Below are 9416 nucleotides of genomic sequence, written 5' to 3'. Positions count from 1 at the left end.
ATAAAATTATGTTTCTGCCCAGTTTCGAACTGGGGACCTTTCGCGTGTTAGGCGAACATGATAACCGCTACACTACAGAAACTCACGGTACTACCAAAGACATTCACACATACCTAAATGCAATTGAACAAAATCATCCACCCAAAGCCAACAGGTTTACCTCAATGTTTAAAAACAAGACAAAGGGCATTTTTCAACCAGGGAACATGCGTTCATTTGTCAGGCCATTGTGAATCAAATGGGTGAAAATCATGCTGCCCAAACCAACAGTATAGCCTTGTGTGAGAAAAAATGCTCACAAACACATGTTTCTGCCCGGTGTCAAACCAGGGACCTTTCGCGTGTAAAGCGAACGTGATAACCACTACACTACAGAAACTTCATGAAAAGGAGTGAAATGTTCACGTCAAGCAATCAAGAGCAAAAGTGGAAACAGAGTAATGGCATCATCTGAAAAGCAAAACTTGCATCTTTCAATGAGGGAACTTTTCACTTGTCAGGCTAACGTGTTTCTGGTTTAAACGTAGCTGAGCTGGATTTGCATGGAAAAAACATTTTGGATAAAGCATTCTCATGCCTTTGTCCAAAAGCCAAAAAGAAAGAGAAAAAACACGTAGATGCCTAGTTTTGCACCCTAAAACTCTCAGGTGTTACTTGAATTGTGATAACCTATCAACTGTCAAAACCACACACTGTTGTCAAAAGCAAACTCACGTAGAAATCGTAGTGGTGAAAAAAATGCTGCTCAAACCAACAATATAATCTTGCATTTGGAAATAAAGAATAAATCACATGTTTCTGCCCGGTATCGAACCGGGGACCTTTCGCGTGTGAGGCGAACGTGATAACTGCTACACTAGAGAAACTAGACTGAAAAAGCTTCTGTGGTCACGGCACGCAATCAAGATCAAGGACCGAAAGGCAAACGCTTTGATAGCAAACAATAAAATTATGTTTCTGCCCAGTTTCGAACTGGGGACCTTTCGCGTGTTAGGCGAACGTGATAACTGCTACACTACAGAAACTCACGGTACTACCAAAGACATTCACACATACCTAAATGCAATTGAACAAAATCATCCACCCAAAGCCAACAGGTTTACCTCAATGTTTAAAAACAGGACAAAGGGCATTTTTCAACCAGGGAACATGCGTTCATTTGTCAGGCCATTGTGAATCAAATGGGTGAAAATCATGCTGCCCAAACCAACAGTATAGCCTTGTGTGAGAAATAATGCTCACAAACACATGTTTCTGCCCGGTGTCGAACCAGGGACCTTTCGCGTGTAAAGCAAACGTGATAACCACTACACTACAGAAACTTCATGAAAAGGAGTGAAATGTTCACGTCAAGCAATCAAGAGCAAAAGTGGAAACAGAGTAATGGCATCATCTGAAAAGCAAAACTTGCATCTTTCAATGAGGGAACTTTTCACTTGTCAGGCTAACGTGATTCTGGTTTAAACGTAGCTGAGCTGGATTTGCATGGAAAAAAACATTTTGGATAAAGCATTCTCATGCCTTTGTCCAAAAGCCAAAAAGAAAGAGAAAAAGCACGTAGATGCCTAGTTTTGCACCCTAAAACTCTCAGGTGTTACTTGAATTGTAATAACCTATCAACTGTCAAAACCACACACTATTGTCAAAAGCAAACTCACGTAGAAATCGTAGCGGTGAAAAAAATGCTGCTCAAACCAACAATATAATCTTGCATTTGGAAATAAAGAATAAATCACATGTTTCTGCCCGGTATCGAAACGGGGACTTTTTGCGTGTGAGGCGAACGTGATAACCGCTACACTACAAAAACTAGACGGAAAAAGATTCTGTGGTCACGGCATGCAATCAAGATCAAGGACCGAAAGGCAAACGCTTTGATAGCAAACAATAAAATTATGTTTCTGCCCAGTTTCGAACTGGGGACCTTTCGTGTGTTAGGCGAACGTGATAACCGCTACACTACAGAAACTCACGGTACTACCAAAGACATTCACACATACCTAAATGCAATTGAACAAAATCATCCATCCAAAGCCAACAGGTTTACCTCAATGTTTAAAAACAGGACAAAGGGCATTTTTCAACCAGGGAACATGCGTTCATTTGTCAGGCCATTGTGAATCAAATGGGTGAAAATCATGCTGCCCAAACCAACAGTATAGCCTTGTGTGAGAAAAAATGCTCACAAACACATGTTTCTGCCCGGTGTCGAACCAGGGACCTTTCGCGTGTAAAGCGAACGTGATAACCACTACACTACAGAAACTTCATGAAAAGGAGTGAAATGTTCACGTCAAGCAATCAAGAGCAAAAGTGGAAACAGAGTAATGGCATCATCTGAAAAGCAAAACTTGCATCTTTCAATGAGGGAACTTTTCACTTGTCAGGCTAACGTGATTCTGGTTTAAACGTAGCTGAGCTGGATTTGCATGGAAAAAAACATTTTGGACAAAGCATTCTCATGCCTTTGTCCAAAAGCCAAAAAGAAAGAGAAAAAGCACGTAGATGCCTAGTTTTGCACCCTAAAACTCTCAGGTGTTACTTGAATTGTGATAACCTATCAACTGTCAAAACCACACACTGTTGTCAAAAGCAAACTCATGTAGAAATCGTAGCGGTGAAAAAAATGCTGCTCAAACCAACAATATAATCTTGCATTTGGAAATAAAAACTCTCAGGTGTTACTTGAATTGTGATAACCTATCAACAGTCAAAACCACACACTATTGTCAAAAGCAAACTCACGTAGAAATCGTAGCGGTGAAAAAAATGCTGCTCAAACCAACAATATAATCTTGCATTTGGAAATAAAGAATAAATCACATGTTTCTGCCCGGTATCGAACCGGGGACCTTTCGCGTGTGAGGCGAACGTGATAACCGCTACACTACAGAAACTAGACGGAAAAAGCTTCTGTGGTCACGGCATGCAATCAAGATCAAGGACCGAAAGGCAAACGCTTTGATAGCAAACAATAAAATTATGTTTCTGCCCAGTTTCGAACTGGGGACCTTTCGCATGTTAGGCGAACATGATAACCGCTACACTACAGAAACTCACAGTACTACCAAAGACATTCACACATACCTAAATGCAATTGAACAAAATCATCCACCCAAAGCCAACAGGTTTACCTCAATGTTTAAAAACAGGACAAAGGGCATTTTTCAACCAGGGAACATGCGTTCATTTGTCAGGCCATTGTGAATCAAATGGGTGAAAATCATGCTGCCCAAACCAACAGTATAGCCTTGTGTGAGAGAAAATGCTCACAAACACATGTTTCTGCCCGGTGTCGAACCAGGGACCTTTCGCGTGTAAAGCGAACGTGATAACCACTACACTACAGAAACTTCATGAAAAGGAGTGAAATGTTCACGTCAAGCAATCAAGAGCAAAAGTGGAAACAGAGTAATGGCATCATCTGAAAAGCAAAACTTGCATCTTTCAATGAGGGAACTTTTCACTTGTCAGGCTAACGTGATTCTGGTTTAAACGTAGCTGAGCTGGATTTGCATGGAAAAAAACATTTTGGACAAAGCATTCTCATGCCTTTGTCCAAAAGCCAAAAAGAAAGAGAAAAAGCACGTAGATGCCTAGTTTTGCACCCTAAAACTCTCAGGTGTTACTTGAATTGTGATAACCTATCAACTGTCAAAACCACACACTGTTGTCAAAAGCAAACTCACGTAGAAATCGTAGTGGTGAAAAAAATGCTGCTCAAACCAACAATATAATCTTGCATTTGGAAATAAAGAATAAATCACATGTTTCTGCCCGGTATCGAACCGGGGACCTTTCGCGTGTGAGGCGAACGTGATAACCGCTACACTACAGAAACAAGACGGAAAAAGCTTCTGTGGTCACGGCATGCAATCAAGATCAAGGACCGAAAGGCAAACGCTTTGATAGCAAACAATAAAATTATGTTTCTGCCCCGTTTTGAACTGGGGATCTTTCACGTGTTAGGCGAACGTGATAACCGCTACACTACAGAAACTCACGGTACTACCAAAGACATTCACACATACCTAAATGCAATTGAACAAAATCATCCACCCAAAGCCAACAGGTTTACCTCAATGTTTAAAAACAGGACAAAGGGCATTTTTCAACCAGGGAACATGCGTTCATTTGTCAGGCCATTGTGAATCAAATGGGTGAAAATCATGCTGCCCAAACCAACAGTATAGCCTTGTGTGAGAAATAATGCTCACAAACACATGTTTCTGCCCGGTGTCGAACCAGGGACCTTTCGCGTGTAAAGCGAACGTGATAACCACTACACTACAGAAACTTCATGAAAAGGAGTGAAATGTTCACGTCAAGCAATCAAGAGCAAAAGTGGAAACAGAGTAATGGCATCATCTGAAAAGCAAAACTTGCATCTTTCAATGAGGGAACTTTTCACTTGTCAGGCTAACGTGATTCTGGTTTAAACGTAGCTGAGCTGGATTTGCATGGAAAAAAACATTTTGGATAAAGCATTCTCATGCCTTTGTCCAAAAGCCAAAAAGAAAGAGAAAAAGCACGTAGATGCCTAGTTTTGCACCCTAAAACTCTCAGGTGTTACTTGAATTGTGATAACCTATCAACTGTCAAAACCACACACTATTGTCAAAAGCAAACTCACGTAGAAATCGTAGCGGTGAAAAAAATGCTGCTCAAACCAACAATATAATCTTGCATTTGGAAATAAAGAATAAATCACATGTTTCTGCCCGGTATCGAACCGGGGACCTTTTGCGTGTGAGGCGAACGTGATAACCGCTACACTACAGAAACTAGACGGAAAAAGATTCTGTGGTCACGGCATGCAATCAAGATCAAGGACCGAAAGGCAAACGCTTTGATAGCAAACAATAAAATTATGTTTCTGCCCAGTTTCGAACTGGGGATCTTTCGCGTGTTACGCGAACGTGATAACCGCTACACTACAGAAACTCACGGTACTACCAAAGACATTCACACATACCTAAATGCAATTGAACAAAATCATCCACCCAAAGCCAACAGGTTTACCTCAATGTTTAAAAACAGGACAAAGGGCATTTTTCAACCAGGGAACATGCGTTCATTTGTCAGGCCATTGTGAATCAAATGGGTGAAAATCATGCTGCCCAATCCAACAGTATAGCCTTGTGTGAGAAAAAATGCTCACAAACACATGTTTCTGCCCGGTGTCAAACCAGGGACCTTTCGCGTGTAAAGCGAACGTGATAACCACTACACTACAGAAACTTCATGAAAAGGAGTGAAATGTTCACGTCAAGCAATCAAGAGCAAAAGTGGAAACAGAGTAATGGCATCATCTGAAAAGCAAAACTTGCATCTTTCAATGAGAGAACTTTTCACTTGTCAGGCTAACGTGATTCTGGTTTAAACGTAGCTGAGCTGGATTTGCATGGAAAAAAACATTTTGGACAAAGCATTCTCATGTCTTTGTCCAAAAGCCAAAAAGAAAGAGAAAAAGCACGTAGATGCCTAGTTTTGCACCCTAAAACTCTCAGGTGTTACTTGAATTGTGATAACCTATCAACTGTCAAAACCACACACTGTTGTCAAAAGCAAACTCACGTAGAAATCGTAGCGGTGAAAAAAATGCTGCTCAAACCAACAATATAATCTTGCATTTGGAAATAAAGAATAAATCACATGTTTCTGCCCAGTTTCGAACCGGGGACCTTTCGCGTGTGAGGCGAACGTGATAACCGCTACACTACAGAAACTCACGGTACTACCAAAGACATTCACACATACCTAAATGCAATTGAACAAAATCATCCACCCAAAGCCAGCAGGTTTACCTCAATGTTTAAAAACAGGACAAAGGGCATTTTTCAACCAGGGAACATGCGTTCATTTGTCAGGCCATTGTGAATCAAATGGGTGAAAATCATGCTGCCCAAACCAACAGTATAGCCTTGTGTGAGAAATAATGCTCACAAACACATGTTTCTGCCCGGTGTCGAACCAGGGACCTTTCGCGTGTAAAGCGAACGTGATAACCACTACACTACAGAAACTTCATGAAAAGGAGTGAAATGTTCACGTCAAGCAATCAAGAGCAAAAGTGGAAACAGAGTAATGGCATCATCTGAAAAGCAAAACTTGCATCTTTCAATGAGGGAACTTTTCACTTGTCAGGCTAACGTGATTCTGGTTTAAACGTAGCTGAGCTGGATTTGCATGGAAAAAAACATTTTGGATAAAGCATTCTCATGCCTTTGTCCAAAAGCCAAAAAGAAAGAGAAAAAGCACGTAGATGCCTAGTTTTGCACCCTAAAACTCTCAGGTGTTACTTGAATTGTGATAACCTATCAACTGTCAAAACCACACACTATTGTCAAAAGCAAACTCACGTAGAAATCGTAGCGGTGAAAAAAATGCTGCTCAAACCAACAATATAATCTTGCATTTGGAAATAAAGAATAAATCACATGTTTCTGCCCGGTATCGAACCGGGGACCTTTTGCGTGTGAGGCGAACGTGATAACCGCTACACTACAGAAACTAGACGGAAAAAGATTCTGTGGTCACAGCATGCAATCAAGATCAAGGACCGAAAGGCAAACGCTTTGATAGCAAACAATAAAATTATGTTTCTGCCCAGTTTCGAACTGGGGACCTTTCGCGTGTTAGGCGAACGTGATAACCGCTACACTACAGAAACTCACGGTACTACCAAAGACATTCACACATACCTAAATGCAATTGAACAAAATCATCCACCCAAAGCCAACAGGTTTACCTCAATGTTTAAAAACAGGACAAAGGGCATTTTTCAACCAGGGAACATGCGTTCATTTGTCAGGCCATTGTGAATCAAATGGGTGAAAATCATGCTGCCCAAACCAACAGTATAGCCTTGTGTGAGAAAAAATGCTCACAAACACATGTTTCTGCCCGGTGTCAAACCAGGGACCTTTCGCGTGTAAAGCTAACGTGATAACCACTACACTACAGAAACTTCATGAAAAGGAGTGAAATGTTCACGTCAAGCAATCAAGAGCAAAAGTGGAAACAGAGTAATGGCATCATCTGAAAAGCAAAACTTGCATCTTTCAATGAGGGAACTTTTCACTTGTCAGGCTAACGTGATTCTGGTTTAAACGTAGCTGAGCTGGATTTGCATGGAAAAAAACATTTTGGATAAAGCATTCTCATGCCTTTGTCCAAAAGCCAAAAAGAAAGAGAAAAAGCACGTAGATGCCTAGTTTTGCACCCTAAAACTCTCAGGTGTTACTTGAATTGTGATAACCTATCAACTGTCAAAACCACACACTGTTGTCAAAAGCAAACTCATGTAGAAATCGTAGCGGTGAAAAAAATGCTGCTCAAACCAACAATATAATCTTGCATTTGGAAATAAAAACTCTCAGGTGTTACTTGAATTGTGATAACCTATCAACAGTCAAAACCACACACTATTGTCAAAAGCAAACTCACGTAGAAATCGTAGCGGTGAAAAAAATGCTGCTCAAACCAACAATATAATCTTGCATTTGGAAATAAAGAATAAATCACATGTTTCTGCCCGGTATCGAACCGGGGACCTTTCGCGTGTGAGGCGAACGTGATAACCGCTACACTACAGAAACTAGACGGAAAAAGCTTCTGTGGTCACGGCATGCAATCAAGATCAAGGACCGAAAGGCAAACGCTTTGATAGCAAACAATAAAATTATGTTTCTGCCCAGTTTCGAACTGGGGACCTTTCGCATGTTAGGCGAACATGATAACCGCTACACTACAGAAACTCACGGTACTACCAAAGACATTCACACATACCTAAATGCAATTGAACAAAATCATCCACCCAAAGCCAACAGGTTTACCTCAATGTTTAAAAACAGGACAAAGGGCATTTTTCAACCAGGGAACATGCGTTCATTTGTCAGGCCATTGTGAATCAAATGGGTGAAAATCATGCTGCCCAAACCAACAGTATAGCCTTGTGTGAGAGAAAATGCTCACAAACACATGTTTCTGCCCGGTGTCGAACCAGGGACCTTTCGCGTGTAAAGCGAACGTGATAACCACTACACTACAGAAACTTCATGAAAAGGAGTGAAATGTTCACGTCAAGCAATCAAGAGCAAAAGTGGAAACAGAGTAATGGCATCATCTGAAAAGCAAAACTTGCATCTTTCAATGAGGGAACTTTTCACTTGTCAGGCTAACGTGATTCTGGTTTAAACGTAGCTGAGCTGGATTTGCATGGAAAAAAACATTTTGGACAAAGCATTCTCATGCCTTTGTCCAAAAGCCAAAAAGAAAGAGAAAAAGCACGTAGATGCCTAGTTTTGCACCCTAAAACTCTCAGGTGTTACTTGAATTGTGATAACCTATCAACTGTCAAAACCACACACTGTTGTCAAAAGCAAACTCACGTAGAAATCGTAGTGGTGAAAAAAATGCTGCTCAAACCAACAATATAATCTTGCATTTGGAAATAAAGAATAAATCACATGTTTCTGCCCGGTATCGAACCGGGGACCTTTCGCGTGTGAGGCGAACGTGATAACCGCTACACTACAGAAACAAGACGGAAAAAGCTTCTGTGGTCACGGCATGCAATCAAGATCAAGGACCGAAAGGCAAACGCTTTGATAGCAAACAATAAAATTATGTTTCTGCCCAGTTTCGAACTGGGGATCTTTCGCGTGTTAGGCGAACGTGATAACCGCTACACTACAGAAACTCACGGTACTACCAAAGACATTCACACATACCTAAATGCAATTGAACAAAATCATCCACCCAAAGCCAACAGGTTTACCTCAATGTTTAAAAACAGGACAAAGGGCATTTTTCAACCAGGGAACATGCGTTCATTTGTCAGGCCATTGTGAATTAAATGGGTGAAAATCATGCTGCCCAAACCAACAGTATAGCCTTGTGTGAGAAATAATGCTCACAAACACATGTTTCTGCCCGGTGTCGAACCAGGGACCTTTCGCGTGTAAAGCGAACGTGATAACCACTACACTACAGAAACTTCATGAAAAGGAGTGAAATGTTCACGTCAAGCAATCAAGAGCAAAAGTGGAAACAGAGTAATGGCATCATCTGAAAAGCAAAACTTGCATCTTTCAATGAGGGAACTTTTCACTTGTCAGGCTAACGTGATTCTGGTTTAAACGTAGCTGAGCTGGATTTGCATGGAAAAAAACATTTTGGATAAAGCATTCTCATGCCTTTGTCCAAAAGCCAAAAAGAAAGAGAAAAAGCACGTAGATGCCTAGTTTTGCACCCTAAAACTCTCAGGTGTTACTTGAATTGTGATAACCTATCAACTGTCAAAACCACACACTATTGTCAAAAGCAAACTCACGTAGAAATCGTAGCGGTGAAAAAAATGCTGCTCAAACCAACAATATAATCTTGCATTTGGAAATAAAAAATAAATCACA

At 40.8% G+C, this 9416-nt stretch overlaps 26 non-coding genes across 26 annotated transcripts; all 26 read right to left on the bottom strand.

Moving 5' to 3' along the window:
• Window positions 1–9: 9 nt before the first annotated feature.
• On the bottom strand, window positions 10–82 carry TRNAV-AAC (transfer RNA valine (anticodon AAC)). Its single transcript has one exon. It is a non-coding gene; the product is annotated as a tRNA-Val (tRNA).
• Window positions 83–306: 224 nt separating this feature from the next.
• Window positions 307–379, bottom strand: TRNAV-UAC (transfer RNA valine (anticodon UAC)). The gene has a single exon. It is a non-coding gene; the product is annotated as a tRNA-Val (tRNA).
• Window positions 380–793: 414 nt separating this feature from the next.
• On the bottom strand, window positions 794–866 carry TRNAV-CAC (transfer RNA valine (anticodon CAC)). Its single transcript has one exon. It is a non-coding gene; the product is annotated as a tRNA-Val (tRNA).
• Window positions 867–952: 86 nt separating this feature from the next.
• Window positions 953–1025, bottom strand: TRNAV-AAC (transfer RNA valine (anticodon AAC)). The gene has a single exon. It is a non-coding gene; the product is annotated as a tRNA-Val (tRNA).
• Window positions 1026–1249: 224 nt separating this feature from the next.
• TRNAV-UAC (transfer RNA valine (anticodon UAC)) lies at window positions 1250–1322 on the bottom strand. The gene has a single exon. It is a non-coding gene; the product is annotated as a tRNA-Val (tRNA).
• A 574-nt stretch (window positions 1323–1896) lies between these two features.
• TRNAV-AAC (transfer RNA valine (anticodon AAC)) lies at window positions 1897–1969 on the bottom strand. The gene has a single exon. It is a non-coding gene; the product is annotated as a tRNA-Val (tRNA).
• A 224-nt stretch (window positions 1970–2193) lies between these two features.
• Window positions 2194–2266, bottom strand: TRNAV-UAC (transfer RNA valine (anticodon UAC)). Its single transcript has one exon. It is a non-coding gene; the product is annotated as a tRNA-Val (tRNA).
• Window positions 2267–2824: 558 nt separating this feature from the next.
• Window positions 2825–2897, bottom strand: TRNAV-CAC (transfer RNA valine (anticodon CAC)). The gene has a single exon. It is a non-coding gene; the product is annotated as a tRNA-Val (tRNA).
• Window positions 2898–2983: 86 nt separating this feature from the next.
• TRNAV-AAC (transfer RNA valine (anticodon AAC)) lies at window positions 2984–3056 on the bottom strand. The gene has a single exon. It is a non-coding gene; the product is annotated as a tRNA-Val (tRNA).
• Window positions 3057–3280: 224 nt separating this feature from the next.
• TRNAV-UAC (transfer RNA valine (anticodon UAC)) lies at window positions 3281–3353 on the bottom strand. The gene has a single exon. It is a non-coding gene; the product is annotated as a tRNA-Val (tRNA).
• A 415-nt stretch (window positions 3354–3768) lies between these two features.
• On the bottom strand, window positions 3769–3841 carry TRNAV-CAC (transfer RNA valine (anticodon CAC)). The gene has a single exon. It is a non-coding gene; the product is annotated as a tRNA-Val (tRNA).
• A 383-nt stretch (window positions 3842–4224) lies between these two features.
• TRNAV-UAC (transfer RNA valine (anticodon UAC)) lies at window positions 4225–4297 on the bottom strand. The gene has a single exon. It is a non-coding gene; the product is annotated as a tRNA-Val (tRNA).
• A 415-nt stretch (window positions 4298–4712) lies between these two features.
• TRNAV-CAC (transfer RNA valine (anticodon CAC)) lies at window positions 4713–4785 on the bottom strand. Its single transcript has one exon. It is a non-coding gene; the product is annotated as a tRNA-Val (tRNA).
• Window positions 4786–4871: 86 nt separating this feature from the next.
• Window positions 4872–4944, bottom strand: TRNAV-AAC (transfer RNA valine (anticodon AAC)). Its single transcript has one exon. It is a non-coding gene; the product is annotated as a tRNA-Val (tRNA).
• A 224-nt stretch (window positions 4945–5168) lies between these two features.
• On the bottom strand, window positions 5169–5241 carry TRNAV-UAC (transfer RNA valine (anticodon UAC)). The gene has a single exon. It is a non-coding gene; the product is annotated as a tRNA-Val (tRNA).
• Window positions 5242–5656: 415 nt separating this feature from the next.
• TRNAV-CAC (transfer RNA valine (anticodon CAC)) lies at window positions 5657–5729 on the bottom strand. The gene has a single exon. It is a non-coding gene; the product is annotated as a tRNA-Val (tRNA).
• A 224-nt stretch (window positions 5730–5953) lies between these two features.
• Window positions 5954–6026, bottom strand: TRNAV-UAC (transfer RNA valine (anticodon UAC)). Its single transcript has one exon. It is a non-coding gene; the product is annotated as a tRNA-Val (tRNA).
• A 415-nt stretch (window positions 6027–6441) lies between these two features.
• Window positions 6442–6514, bottom strand: TRNAV-CAC (transfer RNA valine (anticodon CAC)). Its single transcript has one exon. It is a non-coding gene; the product is annotated as a tRNA-Val (tRNA).
• An 86-nt stretch (window positions 6515–6600) lies between these two features.
• TRNAV-AAC (transfer RNA valine (anticodon AAC)) lies at window positions 6601–6673 on the bottom strand. Its single transcript has one exon. It is a non-coding gene; the product is annotated as a tRNA-Val (tRNA).
• A 224-nt stretch (window positions 6674–6897) lies between these two features.
• Window positions 6898–6970, bottom strand: TRNAV-UAC (transfer RNA valine (anticodon UAC)). Its single transcript has one exon. It is a non-coding gene; the product is annotated as a tRNA-Val (tRNA).
• Window positions 6971–7528: 558 nt separating this feature from the next.
• TRNAV-CAC (transfer RNA valine (anticodon CAC)) lies at window positions 7529–7601 on the bottom strand. The gene has a single exon. It is a non-coding gene; the product is annotated as a tRNA-Val (tRNA).
• Window positions 7602–7687: 86 nt separating this feature from the next.
• Window positions 7688–7760, bottom strand: TRNAV-AAC (transfer RNA valine (anticodon AAC)). The gene has a single exon. It is a non-coding gene; the product is annotated as a tRNA-Val (tRNA).
• A 224-nt stretch (window positions 7761–7984) lies between these two features.
• TRNAV-UAC (transfer RNA valine (anticodon UAC)) lies at window positions 7985–8057 on the bottom strand. Its single transcript has one exon. It is a non-coding gene; the product is annotated as a tRNA-Val (tRNA).
• A 415-nt stretch (window positions 8058–8472) lies between these two features.
• Window positions 8473–8545, bottom strand: TRNAV-CAC (transfer RNA valine (anticodon CAC)). Its single transcript has one exon. It is a non-coding gene; the product is annotated as a tRNA-Val (tRNA).
• Window positions 8546–8631: 86 nt separating this feature from the next.
• TRNAV-AAC (transfer RNA valine (anticodon AAC)) lies at window positions 8632–8704 on the bottom strand. Its single transcript has one exon. It is a non-coding gene; the product is annotated as a tRNA-Val (tRNA).
• A 224-nt stretch (window positions 8705–8928) lies between these two features.
• On the bottom strand, window positions 8929–9001 carry TRNAV-UAC (transfer RNA valine (anticodon UAC)). Its single transcript has one exon. It is a non-coding gene; the product is annotated as a tRNA-Val (tRNA).
• Between the last annotated feature and the right edge of the window lie 415 nt (window positions 9002–9416).

The sequence above is a fragment of the Phyllobates terribilis genome, unplaced genomic scaffold (genome assembly GCF_046119375.1).
Source record: "Phyllobates terribilis strain yellow unplaced genomic scaffold, ASM4611937v1 Scaffold_3__8_contigs__length_932513732, whole genome shotgun sequence".
Classification (NCBI taxonomy): Eukaryota; Metazoa; Chordata; class Amphibia; order Anura; family Dendrobatidae; genus Phyllobates; species Phyllobates terribilis.
The sequence above is the reverse complement of the archived record's forward strand: the minus strand, read 5'-3'. Positions and strand labels throughout refer to the sequence as shown.